The sequence below is a fragment of the Eptatretus burgeri genome, chromosome 7 (assembly GCF_056783735.1).
Source record: "Eptatretus burgeri isolate ZD-2024b chromosome 7, Ebu_testis_v1, whole genome shotgun sequence".
Taxonomy (NCBI): domain Eukaryota; kingdom Metazoa; phylum Chordata; class Myxini; order Myxiniformes; family Myxinidae; genus Eptatretus; species Eptatretus burgeri.
In genome coordinates this window covers 54,407,128-54,421,715 of record NC_140967.1, presented here as the reverse complement: position 1 = coordinate 54,421,715, position 14,588 = coordinate 54,407,128, and the positions used below count along the sequence as shown (strand labels likewise).

At 43.6% G+C, this 14,588-nt stretch overlaps 1 protein-coding gene across 2 annotated transcripts in view; it reads right to left on the bottom strand.

The window, feature by feature from the left end:
• Positions 1–11,787, bottom strand: part of LOC147023288 (uncharacterized) — a 139,862-nt gene extending 128,075 nt beyond the window's left edge. For both annotated transcript variants that reach the window (XR_015060125.1, XR_015060124.1), the window contains exons 1-2: positions 11,593–11,787; positions 9,157–9,216 (exon numbers count right to left, since the gene is read on the bottom strand). The gene's annotated coding sequence lies outside the window, so the exon portion shown is untranslated. The remainder of the gene's footprint in view (positions 1–9,156; positions 9,217–11,592) is intronic.
• Positions 11,788–14,588: the final 2,801 nt, after the last annotated feature.

Below are 14,588 nucleotides of genomic sequence, written 5' to 3'. Positions count from 1 at the left end.
AATATGCCATGTCGTTGCAGCTGCTTTGGTTGTAGAGAAAACTATGATGGGACGCCTTATGTAAAGGTCATATCCTTCCCAAAAGATCCTGAGGAGAGGGATAGATGGATATTGGCAATTCCAAATGAGAAAGAAAGCTTGAGGTGCTTAAAGGATATATATATATATATATATATATATATATATATATATATATATATATATATATATATATATATATATATATATATATATATATATATATATTTGTGAGACATTTCAATTCTGATTGGGTGTCAGTTAGGGGTGGCAAACGACGCAAAGAACCCCCATCAATATTTCCTGGAGTACCGAAATCAGCTTTGAAGCAGGTGACCTCAGCCCCACGCCCAACATCATCTTCTACGTCAGAATCAAGAGCTAAGAAGATGCAGGCAGCTGATGAGGCTGCAGACAATATCCAAGATTTCGACCACTTCTGTGCTAAAATCAGCTCCTATTTTCCTGGCTTTAACATCATAAAAGACCAGGAAAACCTTTAGCTATCAAGAACTGATGCTCCTGGACAACCTGTCAAGCAGGTCTTTCATTTCTAACAAGTTCACTCACCTTTTGGATTTCTATTCTTGAAGAGTTGAGAAAGATGGCATTGAGGTGCCTAAATGACTTTTTCCTTTGCAGAAGAACAGCCTGCTCTCAAAATAGTCCCAAATTAGATCCATAACTGACCAGGTAAACATCAATGAATGCACAAGCAAGGAAATTCTTCAGCTTGTAATAAGCCAGCTCTGTTGGATGACTGAGGCACATGAGCTTCCTCATTTTACCTTCCTTCTGTCGCAGCTGCATCTTATGTTCAAACCTCTTGATCGTCGCCGATTTGATACTGATACTATGATTTTTGCAATGCAGCTTCACAAGATATCACCCAGTGCATACAAAATGATTCGTCGATCCGGCTTAATCATTCCACCATCAACAAAAAAGGTAAAACAGATGCTTGCTAGTAGTCAGCAGGACTCCAACCTCAAAACCTTGTTCGACCAGCTTAAACCACAGCAGCGTTTGGTCAATTTAATGTTTGACGAGGTAAAGCTGGTCGAGACATTGCGATTTTCTGGAGGGCATGTTGTAGGATATGCTCAAAATGCAGCAGCGGGGTGAACATGAAATGCTTGCTTCACATGCTATGGTTGTTGAAGTTGCCTGCCATTTCGGTGGTCCACGCTATATTCTACGCATTTTGCCCTGCAAAAAACTAACTGCCGATCAGCTGAAGGAACTCCTTATCGAAGCTGCATCAGTTGTAGTTTGTGCTGGCGGTACTGTGATTTCTTTGATATGTGACAATTGCAATACCAACCACAGTGTTTATTCAAAACTTGGAGGACCAGGAAGTTGCCAAGTGCTGTCAATTCAAGAGCAATCTCTGTTCTTAGTGTACGACTACGTGCGCATCTTCAAAAATGTTCGCAACAGCTGGATTACTGTTGATGGCAAGACACTCTCATTTGTCGTAGATGGTAATGCGTACAAAGCTTACTGGAGTGATATTCAGAAGGTTTATGAGATCGACCGGGCTACTCCTATTTGCTTCACCAAGCTGACGCAGACCGCTGTTTTCCCCAAGCCCCTTCAACGCCAGAGCGTACCATTGGTATGCCAAGTGTTCAATGACAACACTGTCGCTGCTTTAAAGACGTTCAAGGATTCACTGGGCATCAGCGAAGGCACAATCATCCTCACCCAGATAATGAGTGAGTGGTTCAAGATGATGAACGTGAAAGACCGTTTCTCAGCTATCCATCTGCGCGACGAATCCAGATAGCCTTGGACAGCAGAGTGTACAAGTTTCACTAGGCTGAAGCAGGCCTGCCAAATAATATCTACCTGCGCATGGCAAGGAGGTGGTGGTCATAAGCTGAAGCTAACTCAGCAAACTGCTGAAGCCTTCACTGTGTCCACACGTAATAATGTGGATGCTGCCAAATTGCTTCTGGCAGAGAAAGACTTTGACTACGTTCTTCCTGCTAAATTTGCAGATGAAGCCTTGGAAAAGTTTTTCGGCCAAGCCAGGCAAAGAAGTGGTGGAAACTTCCACATTGACGTATTTGACATTATGGCTGCAGCTAAAATTGTAAATTTGCAAACACTCATTCAGAATGACATTATGCCCGAATCTAGTTCTCGTGTGATTGATTGCGACAAGAACTGTACAACTTCCATAAATCCAGAAGAGTGAAGTGAACTCATTGACGAGATTACTCCTTAAGACACTCAGGGTCTCTTGGGGTCTGACGATGCCCTTAAGCATAAAGTAGTTTATTTGGCCGGACACCTTGTTCATAAATATGGCGATAGCACTAGTATGGAGGAGATCATTGATGATGAAGATGGTAACGAGGTGTCATCTGAGTTTCTAGATAATTTGAATAGAAGTGGATTGAGTGTGCCGACTATGTCAACCATCTTTTTTGTACATAATGCCTATAATTTGTATGACAAAACTAAAATGCGTTGCTGATTTCATTTTACTGAGCTGTTATCCTCTGAAGATGCACCTTTAGCTAGTAGTAATGCTGCATGTACTACTTTAGCGAACATTCCATTGAAAGCTCATGTCCTCAATGTAAGTGACAAAGAAAAAGCTTTGGGATGCCTCAGGAGGCAAGAAAAGCTCTCCAACTCGTGATAGACATGGACATAGTTGTAATAGGTATAGTGTTGTGACATGCATATAATGTTTATGTAATACGATATATGACAATAAATATCAAAGTTTGACAGCTCTACACACTTGCATCTTATTACAATCAGCCATCTCTCACCGTTTATGAGTTAGACACAAAAACGGGCAAAAAATACCAAAATTCAGTAATTTGACCTTGAAATATAACCTTTTGACCTTGAAGATGACCTCAGGTGGTGTTGAAAATGACACTATTGAACTCGCCGTCCTCAAAAACCCCTATATGGATCCCGAGATCATGTCTCTAGCCCTTTGAGAAGTCATTTTAGCCCTGGACTCAAGTTAATCCTTCAGACTCGTTACAAACCCCGAGCATGGGAGGTTCCAGTCCTTCTCTATAGGAGTCTATGTAAATAACACATACAACAGGCATGATTAACTAATTTAACATGCTCGATCGGGTGACGTAATAGACACTGGGTAAAATAGTGGTGGAACCCAGAATTTATTTATTTATTTGTACACCTTTAGACCTTTATTACCCTCGCAAGAGGACAGGGGATTGCATTTTGGGTCCGTTTGTTACTTGGCAAAAAAACTTCTTTTTGCCAAGTTTGTTGGTCTGTCGTGTTTGTCTCATGATTTTTGGGCAGAGTTTAAGGAATCGTTCTGAAAGTTTTTACGTGTATGTGGGTGACTGGCCAAGGGCAGCAAGGCTTAATTGTCATGAAGGTCCGAATCTGAATCCAGATCTGAGAAGTTTTTTCAATTGATTCTTCACCATTGAGAAATCAGGCCAAACACAATACACAGCACAATATTGCAAATGTTACAGATTGATTGCGATATAACTTGGTGGATGGGTTGGGAATGCCGCAACAAAGAATTGATTCAATTTCGGTGAAGATCCAGATCCAGATATGGAAAAGAGAATTATTTAAGTTTCAACTGATTCTTCACCATTAAGAGATGGGACTGAAAATGATATTGCATATCTCAAAAAGTTGTGGGAGGATTCGCAAGAAACTTTTTGGACATGTTGGGTTTGTGACAAGGACTAATTGATTCGATTTTGGTGAAGATCAGAATCTGGATGCGAGAATTTTTTGAAGTGATTCTTCACCATTGAGAGATAAGGCCAAAAATGATATTGTGACGTCCACGGGACTTGAACAGTCCCGCCAACGTAGAATGAGCCGAAACGATGGAGGCGGTTTATTTATTTATAACCCAAACATGGCAGTTCTAATCGCTCTACCGCAAACGGGACGAGGAAGGTGGCACGAGTCACTTTTCACTGAATTGATGATGTTTATTTGTTTTTATTATTAACCAGAAATAACAAGACTCGGCAAGAAGAGGGATCCAGGGCGATTCGACGGGATGGTGTGGGATCGGGCGTGGGGAAAACACAGACAATTCCAATGAATATATAGATCTCAAACCCTCTAAGGCGCCAAGTACACACACACACACACACACACACACACACACACACACACACACACACACACACACACACACACACACACACACACACACACACACACACACACACAACGTAGCTACTTCTGGTGGTCAGGCTGGACCGTGATGTGGACGCAACTGTCCCTGGATCGGCGTCGGACGAGCTGGCCTTGCTCTCGTCAGGGGGGCAGGAGAAACCGTGGTGCTGTCGACCTCCTGGTCCTGGCCCAAGTCTGCTCACAGCCGCCAGGGAACCAGTTCTGGCGCCAAATTGCGAGCAGGAGAGGGAGGCAGGTCCGCCCGCCGTTCGACCCCATACTCCGAGTCAGCAGAACCCCAGAGCCAACCAAGGTGAGGCACGAGGCTCAGCAAGGCTCCAAGACATGATGAAGAACACGATCGAATCAGCACAACAACAAGTACGCTTCCCGCGCAACAGCCTCCACACCAAAAAAACACGATCTTTTTGTCCCGATCTTCTTCCTCTTCCTTTTCGACCCCGAACAGAACCTTTTTATCCTCCTGTCCTCGTCACTTCCAATCGAGCCGTTTATTGGCCCACCGCCGTCGCCTTCCGCCAATCGTGATCACGGGGCGGAGCCATCCGCTGCACTGTCCTGTGACGTCACGGCCAGCCTCCAGGGACTACTAAAAGGGGTTTACGCAGACACACTTACCCTATCCCGTGTCCCTATCTAATTACGTGACAATTATCATTTCCCCCTTGAAGAAATGAACATTTACTAGACAACTTATCACATTGAGATCCTGGTAAACTCGAACAGCATGGCATACCTAATTAAACATCCTAATTACCCTTTGAATGCATACCCCCCCCCCCTCAAACGTAACAATATGTATATATATATATATATATATATATATATATATATATATATATATATATATATATATATATATATATATATGTATATATATATATATATCTTGTTACGGTTGTGGAAATTCACAGAACACCATACAGGTTCCCCAGAGGTCAGTTATGTCGGTAAGTGCATATTCTCGGTTAGATTTCCCCACCGATGTCTAAAGGGAATTGTTCATGTCCCAGGCTGTGCATATTTGAGGTAGTATTATTCTTTGCTGTCGTTATTTTCAAACAAACATCTCCTCACCTTCATCTCCACGGCACCGCCATTTGGTCAGCGGCAACGGCATCCACGAGCGAAGTCGAAAGCCGGTGATTTCTACCAAGTCCGCGTTCCACGGCAGAATCGGATCAAAATGACAAAAGGGGCGGAGCCGGGGGGGAGAAAGGTCGGAGGTGAAAGACCAACCCCCCCCCCCCCCCGAACCTGATAAAAGGCGGGGCTGAAACGCCGAGACGGTTGTTCGGTGAAGAGTCGAGTAAGAGTTGAGTTCGGAGTGGAGCTCTGAGGACGGAGATGAGGACGGAGCTCTGCGGTGAAGAGTCGAGTAAGAGTTGAGGTCGGGGTTGAGGGGAGTTTGGAGCCTGGAGACCAGCCAAGCCTGCAGTGCGTGCGGGGTTGTGGTTCGGTGGAGGCAGCCAGAGAGAGGTCGCCTGCCAGGGACATAACGGTCCGAGGTGATAGGGCCCCAGGACGGTTAGAGCGACGCGGAGGAATGAGCGGGCTCTTTAGAGAGCATAAACTCTGAAAGAGCGAGGCCTGTTCGCTCCTCTGAGGCGTCGTCAGCTAGGCCCGATCGACCCGGCCGCACAGCTAGGCCTGGACCAACCGAGCTGCCAATACACCAGCTGCCGTGTTGACGACGCGACACACCGAGGGTCACCGAACCAGGGCCAGCGAATCACCACGAGAGTGGCAGGTAACCTGCGCATTCTCGCAGAGCTCCTGCGGTCTCCACACCTGCGGTCTTCACAGTTCCGTGGAATTTTAAAGGCCTATGGGCCCTCTTCTCTCTTTTCTTTCCTGGGGTTTTTGCATGGAAATCTGTGGCGCCTTGTCCTATAAGTAGAATTGTTACAAGTGTACATAATAAATTGACAACGGCTGTAGGGTCTTTTTGCTCGTGTCTTGTCCCTTATCCCCATTGCTTCATTGCTTGCATACGTGTGTAAAATAAATGTCATTGTTTGAATATTCACCTGCTCATTGCGTCCCTTCCTCCATCGAGCTACCGTAATTGCGTTCGGAATGATAGCTGGTTTTTAATAGCCGATAAGATAATCGGATTCAACGGGGCTTGGCGATAATACACCGCTCGGCAAATCGCAAACGGAGTGAGCTGCCTAAGCGGCTCGTTTCTGAGCAAGTTCCGTTGAGGTACAACCTCTCGGTATTCTGCCCGCGCGAATAATCAGGTAAATCGACCATTCGGCGATCGGACCCTGTAGCGCGGGCAGAGCATTGACAAGGTTGTGGTGTGCTTAAAAACACACCCGTAGCTGGGTTTCAGCGTTGATCCGGAAAGCTACGACTGGATTGCCCGTCTGGTGGGCGCGTGACTGCAATTCACTAAAAGCGGTCGCTCGCACGCCGAACGGGTGGGAAGCCACAACAATATATTATATATACACATATATATCACAATGTGGGGGCTGAAATCGGGATTTCAGCTTTCATTTATTGTTTTTACATAACTTGCTTATAATATCCTCCTTTATTAAGCTTTGTTTGTTGCTTGCATATAGTTAAATGTTTGTTAATGTTCTGATGTGGGGTTTTCCTTTTTATATGATTTAAAACATAACCATGAATTGTATTTGGAGAGAAGAGCCGAGTGGAAACACTGCGTAGCACGGCTGTGATGTGGAAAGAGCTGTCACTCAGGAAAAGGGTGGTGGGAGGGAAATCATCTCTCTTCTATCACCATTCCCCATGTATCTTCACTCTCTCTCTCTCTTTTGGAACGTTGAGATAAGGATATGGTGATTGCTGATGCAGATGTCTTCTGAAAGTTCCACGAACAGGAAACCCTGTAGATCCACAATCTCTTATCGGCTAAACCATGAAACATGCTCCTGCAAGAGCAGGTCAAAAAGGGTCTTGCTCAAACTGTAATGCGCAAGACAAAAAGTATTTAAGCAGGAGTGACTGAACACAGACAGGGCAGATTGTCACCTTCGCTCTGGCAATTTGTTCGACCTGTGCACAGGGGTTTGGTTAGATTGCTTAGTTGGCAGGTTGGCAAATTTATTGTTTGTTCGGTCACCGAAATAGGTGACCCTTATTGTCAGTAAGTCTGTCTGTTTGTTTGGATGTTTGTTCGTTTGTCATCAGCATAATTGGAAGTAAACGTGGGCGGATTTTGACCAAACTCAGGTAGTCGGTACATCTTATGACCTCGTGCTTTGGAAATTGTGATGGTTGCTTGGGACGCTTTGGTTCCCTAGCAACAACCGAAAAACCTTCAAAATCGGTACCGTTCACGCGAAATTAATTACAAAAGCCATTATCCTGCGTAGGGTTATGAAATTTGGCACGGATGATCTACAGGTGATGCTCTATAAAATATATTCCGGTTTTTGTGATATATGGGTAGGAATACTTTACCCACAGCGCCCCTTACAATTAGGGTATGCGCGAAAATTGAAGGCCCCCTAGCGACCAGGTGAGTGCATCAATACGAATGAAACTTTGCAGGTTCATGGTACTTAATGAGTACTACAACTTTGCCTCAGGACATATTGACCGATTTCGCTTCGGTCAGGGGTAAAAGGTCAATTAGTGCAAAAATCGATAATATGCGAGAGCTGGAGGTGCCTTTGCACCAAATGCTACTCCTCCGAGGATTATGGTCGGATGGTCATGAAAATTCACAATAATCGTCTGGAATACATTGTGCACAAAGTATCGAGCCGGATTTTCGATTTAGATCTTTGTTCACCCACAGCACCCCCTCGAACTTTGGGGATTTCCTATTTCAAACCGCATTTTCGGTACTTTTAATTCAAATGGATACCGAGTAGTTTTCAGGAGATGGAACTGGATGAGATTTGATTTGCATAATCTTCAGGTGATTCCCTATCTGCTATATGACATCCATTTTGCTCTATATCTTGTAGTTTCCATGCTCGGCAACCCATTGCCGCCTACCGGCTTGTCTAATTAATTGTTAGTTTAATTGTATGTTCTTTTAATTCATTTGTTCAAGTGATTCTTTGTTTGGTGTGGTTCATTCTTCTGTTTGGTATTTGTTTAAATGATTCTCTTGTTGGGTTGCTCGATTGATAAATACAACAGAGAAAGATATCTGTTCTTGACAGTGTGTGTGTGTGTGTGTGTGTGTGTGTGTGTGTGTGTGTGTGTGTGTGTGTGTGTGTGTGTGTGTGTGTGTGTGTGTGTGTGTGTGTGTGTGTGTGTGTGTGTGTGTGTGTGTGTGTGTGTGTCATGCCTTTTGTGTCTATTAATTACGTATTATTGGAATGTACCTTCTGACCCTTTCTCCCTCATCAATCCACGTCATAAATGCATCATTTTAATAAAACATCAATGAATAACATTTAAACTTTCTAAACTTCCATTCTCGTGGCATATTTATGAAAAAAAGTGATTGTTATGGTGTTTTGAGAAGACAGATTGTACCACCAAATATGGTGTGTTCATCAGAAGTGCCATGACCGGATGTGATGTTTTTTTCATGACCGGCTGCAATCTTTCACTTTGTGGATCATTAAAAACATATGTACAAGTCATTCACTTATCACCAGATTCAATACAGACGAAGAAAAATAAATAAATTTCAACTTCTATAAGTATTAAAACAACAACTTGCTCACCTTCGAGTAAATTGATGTTTACCTTGACGATACTAAACTTCGAACGAAACATTTTCGAACTTCCTGCTATCGTGCAGAATTTTATTTATAACGAGGTTGAAGGGGTGAATGTAATGAGGTTGAGGTAATGACATGAGGAATAGACATCTATGACTTTTCCAGAGCGGCAGGGTGAAAATGGAGAAACTATCAATGTGATTCCCCATTATTTAACTCGGTAGGTGCAGTAGGTACTAGATAGGTAGGTGTGGAGGTGTGCACCATGTGTGAATGTGTTATTGGATTCATTCCATGTTACCTGATAATGAAGGAATGTGGAGACAGCCTTCCAAACATTACAAAAAACACTTCGGAAGTTCTGCACGCCAGATACAGGTACATCATTAAATGAGGAACATTGTTAAATCAGGTTCATCATTAAATCAGGTACATCATTAAATCAGGTACATCGTTAAATCAGGTTCATCATTAAATCAGGTACATCATTAAATCAGGTACATCATTAAATCAGTTTCATCATTAAATGAGGTACATCATTAAATCAGGTTCAGCATTAAATCAGGTACATCGTTAAATCAGGTACATCGTTAAATCAGGTACATCGTTAAATCAGTTTCATCATTAAATCAGGTACATCGTTAAATCAGGTACATCGTTAAATCAGTTTCATCGTTAAATCAGGTACATCGTTAAATCAGGTACATCGTTAAATCAGTTTCATCATTAAATCAGGTACATCGTTAAATCAGGTACATCGTTACATCAGTTTCATCATTAAATGAGGAACATTGTTAAATCAGGTTCATCATTAAATCAGGTACATAATTAAATCAGGTACATCGTTAAATCAGGTTCATCATTAAATCAGGTACATCGTTAAATCAGGTTCATCATTAAATCAGGTACATCGTTAAATCAGTTTCATCATTAAATGAGGTACATCGTTAAATCAGGTTCAGCATTAAATCAGGTTCATCATTAAATCAGGTACATCGTTAAATCAGTTTCATCATTAAATCAGGTACATCGTTAAATCAGGTACATCGTTAAATCAGTTTCATCATTAAATCAGGTACATCGTTAAATCAGTTTCATCATTAAATCAGGTACATCATTAAATGAGGTACATCGTTAAATGAGGTACATCATTAAATGAGGTACATCGTTAAATGAGGTACATCATTAAATGAGGTTCATCATCAAATGAGGTTCATCATCAAATCAAGTTCATCGTTAAATCAGGTTCATCATTAAATGAGGTTCATCGTTAAATGAGGTACATCATTAAATGAGGTAAATCGTTAAATGAGGTACATCGTTAAATCAGTTTCATCATTAAATGAGGTACATCATTAAATCAGGTTCAGCATTAAATCAGGTACATCGTTAAATCAGTTTCATCATTAAATCAGGTACATCATTAAATCAGGTACATCGTTAAATCAGTTTCATCATTAAATCAGGTACATCGTTAAATCAGGTACATCGTTAAATCAGTTTCATCATTAAATCAGGTTCATCATTAAATCAGGTACATCATTAAATCAGGTACATCATTAAATCAGGTACATCGTTAAATCAGGTACATCGTTAAATCAGTTTCATCATTAAATCAGGTACATCGTTAAATGATGTACATCATTAAATGAGGTACATCGTTAAATCAGTTTCATCATTAAATCAGGTTCATCATTAAATGAGGTACATCATTAAATGAGGTAAATCGTTAGATGAGGTTCATCAAATCAGGTTCATCATTAAATGAGGTTCATCATTAAATCAGGTTCATCATTAAATCAGGTACATCATTAAATGAGGTACATCATTAAATCAGGTACATCGTTAAATCAGGTACATCGTTAAATCCGTTTCATCATTAAATCAGGTTCATCATTAAATGAGGTACATCATTAAATGAGGTACATCGTTAAATGAGGTTCATCATCAAATCAGGTTCATCATTAAATGAGGTTCATCATCAAATGAGGTTCATCATCAAATGAGGTTCATCGTCAAATCAAGTTCATCGTTAAATCAGGTTCATCATTAAATGAGGTTCATCGTTAAATGAGGTAAATCGTTAAATGAGGTACATCGCTAAATCAGTTTCATCATTAAATCAGTTTCATCATAAAATGAGGTACATTGTTAAATGAGGTACATCATTAAATGAGGTACATCGTTAAATGAGGTTCATCGTTAAATGAGGAACATCATTAAATGAGGTGCATCGTTAAATGAGGTTCATCGTTAAATAATTATTCTTCACTCGGCGATTTCAGCACACAGGGTGAGGGAACCGGTCAATGGGACAACAACAACACGACACGTTCTCTCCACCATGAGCTGCACAAACGGAATTTGGTTTCAGTTGATGCTTCAGACCAGCTGGAGCTTCTCAACGTAAACATCCACGTAATGACGTCAGGCGAGAATACTACGTAATTACGGCGAAACTCGTTCAAGCCCGGCAGCACACATCCACGTTGGTGGAGTGGTCGACGAGGAGCCATGGATGACCCCCCGACCCTCCAGCGGGTTTCCACCTGAAAGCTTCAAAAGAGCGATGAATATTCTGTGGAGAAATCAAATCGGAACCCGAACACACTGGGTTCGTGACGTCGAGCTTTCACTTCCAAGCTCCGTGGACGAGCATCGGTGCACGAAACCCGCGTTCGTGGGATTAACGGGATTAACGGGAATTCCGATGGATTCCTGTCTTGTTAAAACTTACGTCGATGAGGAAGATTGTATTCAGAACTTGGAGCAGGATGGTGGCAACCGCCAAAAGTAACGACACGACAGAAAACGTCCGCATGACTCGCTCGCTTGTCCAACACTGAACGTTCTTTCAGAGAGCAGTATGACGTAACAATGCGAGGATCTTTTTCCTTACGCTTACTCTTCTTCTTCTTCTTGCGGTCGACAATGGTGATGTTAATTTAATGATATTTACAATAAAAACATTTTTTTTAATGCAAAAGGATGTCGAGTTTGTATCACTGGTGATGTTATTAGAACATACAGCTTACTTATCATCATTATATGTACTAGTACGTGCCCGTAAAAAAAAAAAAAAAAAAAATTTTTATAAATATATATTCAAACCGCGATCAACAAACAACAACCACACCGGCCGTTTCTTCGCTCTCGCGTGCCCGTACGTGCGTGCCGGAAATTCGCATATTATTCGCAGTTACGATTATTCGCAATTTAGTTTTAATACCCAATTATTCAATTAGCGCCAACATAATTTACCTTTTCGCAATGTCGTGGCAAGGAAAAACAAAAAGAGAAGAGAAGAGAGAGAAAAAATATACTTCCTGGTTCGGAGCACACCAGCACTCTGATGTTACCGAAATTTATGCACCGTCTCATATGAAAACGATCATAACTTGCGTCATTGTGTTTATCTATAAATGCGCATAAGAAATCGAGAAATTATTAGAATACACAGTCATCACTCTCCGGAAGTCCGTAGTTGTAACCCGTAATGGGGAACGCGGCTGAGCTTCCCTTCCCCATCGGCCACGCCCACGCAACAACGTGTATTGTCATTGTTTTGGTAAATAAATAGCCATAACTTGGGAAGCACTTGTCCGATTAATATCAAACCTTGAAAAGGCACATCCTCAGGTCCCCAGCAATATACCTGGCAAGTTTCAATTAGATCGGACCAGCGGTTGTCGAGAAACAGCGGTCACAGACACACACACAGACACACACACACACACACACACACACACACACACACACACACACACACACACACACACACACACACACACACACACACACACAGAGACACAGACAGACAGACGCACACGCACACACAGACTGCTGGAATTATAGATAGATTTTCATTAATTAAACGGATACAATTACGAATTACGCCCACGTTGTTGTGGAGGTTGTGGTGGGGGGGGGGGCGTTGGTTTTGGTCCAAGTTCTTCACGAACCGGTTGGCCAGGCCTGACGTTCGACTATGTACAATAGTTGGTGCAAGAATTTGTAATTTGTTTGTGCTGCCGGTGATAGCTCGCCGATTCTTCATGAAGGACACCGTGGGATCTTGAACATCCACCAACCAACACTGGGAGATGTGACATCCAGTTTAATGTCCATCCAAGAGACGGCACATACTTTGATGAATCACCCTGCTACCTGTGAAACACCAGGATGGCAGTTAATAGCTGCGTCAAGATTCGAACCCAGGTGATGTGGTGTGCGAGGTGCAGCGGAACATGAAGGGCGAGAGCGTTAGCAGTAACTCCGCTTTATTGCGCGTCCGAATGTACATCACTGCCACCCCTAGCGGGCGAGTCATGATATACGAAAACCCAATCATGTGATACAGCACACTCCTCCCCTCGTAAAATGACAATTCAAATGGTGAAATGACAATTATAACATGACCAAACGAAACCAATCAACATTCAAAATCCTCCAAGTACCGCGGCCGCACCCTGACCCGCCTCGGGTGGGCAGCGCCCCCAGACGGCCCAGGCTCAGACGCCTCCCGGCTCAGTCGAGGTGACACCCTCGCCGGACTTGCCCCATCCGCAACAACAACCGCCCCCGGCCGACCAGCTCGCCCGTCGTCTTCAGGCAGGACTGAATCAGGTGAAGACCCCGCGGGCGTCGGCACGACTGGCCCTGGCGATACAACGTCTGGCCACGGCGACAACAATGGAGGGGGTCCCACATCGCTGGGCATGGGGGGGGGGTGACGCTGAACAGCGATCATGCATTTGGTCCACGTGCCGCTTCCATACCTCCCCATCATCAGTCCGCACCATGCAATTCGCCGTCCCAAGTACCACAACCGACACCCACTTGGAACCGTGGAATTAATCGCGCACCATTACCCGCTGTCCCACATCAAAACCGCGCAGCAGCGTCGGGCGCGACACCGTCCCACTCCCCGACCCTCCAGGTCGCAGCAAATCCAGTCTGGACCGCAATGCCCGTCCAGAGAGACGAATGGCAGGAGAATCGCCCGTGACAGGATGAACAGCGTTCCTGTATTGGAGCAAAAAGACATCGACCACCGTCTGCACAGGTGCAACACCCCCCACCCCCCGCCCCTCTGCGCAAAGCCCGTTTCAACATCTTAACAAACGACTCCGCCTGCCCATTCATCGCAGGATGATACGGCGCGGACCTTAGATGTCGAAAACCATTTTGACGCATAAACTCATCAAATACACCCGCGATGAACTGCAGACCGTTATCAGAGACCAGAACCTCGGGTAACCCTTTATTAACAAAGATCGTCCGCAGTTTCTCTACTGTAATGTTTGCTGATGTATGCTGCATCACTACAACCTCCGGCCATTTAGAGAATGCATCAATCACAATCAAAAACATTTTGCCATTAACTGGCCCCGCAAAATCCACATGGACCCTCTGCCAGGCCCTGCCTGGGGTAGGCCATAGTCCTGAAGCTCGATGCAGGTTATCAGCATCTGTTTGGCACGTGGTGCAACGCTTAACCAACTGCTCAATGTCTTTGTCCAACCCCGGCCACCACAACAGACTACGAGCAAGACTCTTGGTCTTCACGACGCCAAGGTGACTGACATGCAGTTCTTCCAAACACCGCTGCCTGAACTTCGGTGGAATCACCGCCTTCATTCCCCACATAATGCACCATTGGACCATCGACAGTTCCGATGCGCGCGACGCGAAAGGCTGAAATGCCGGTGTTGAAGGTAGATCGCCCCAATT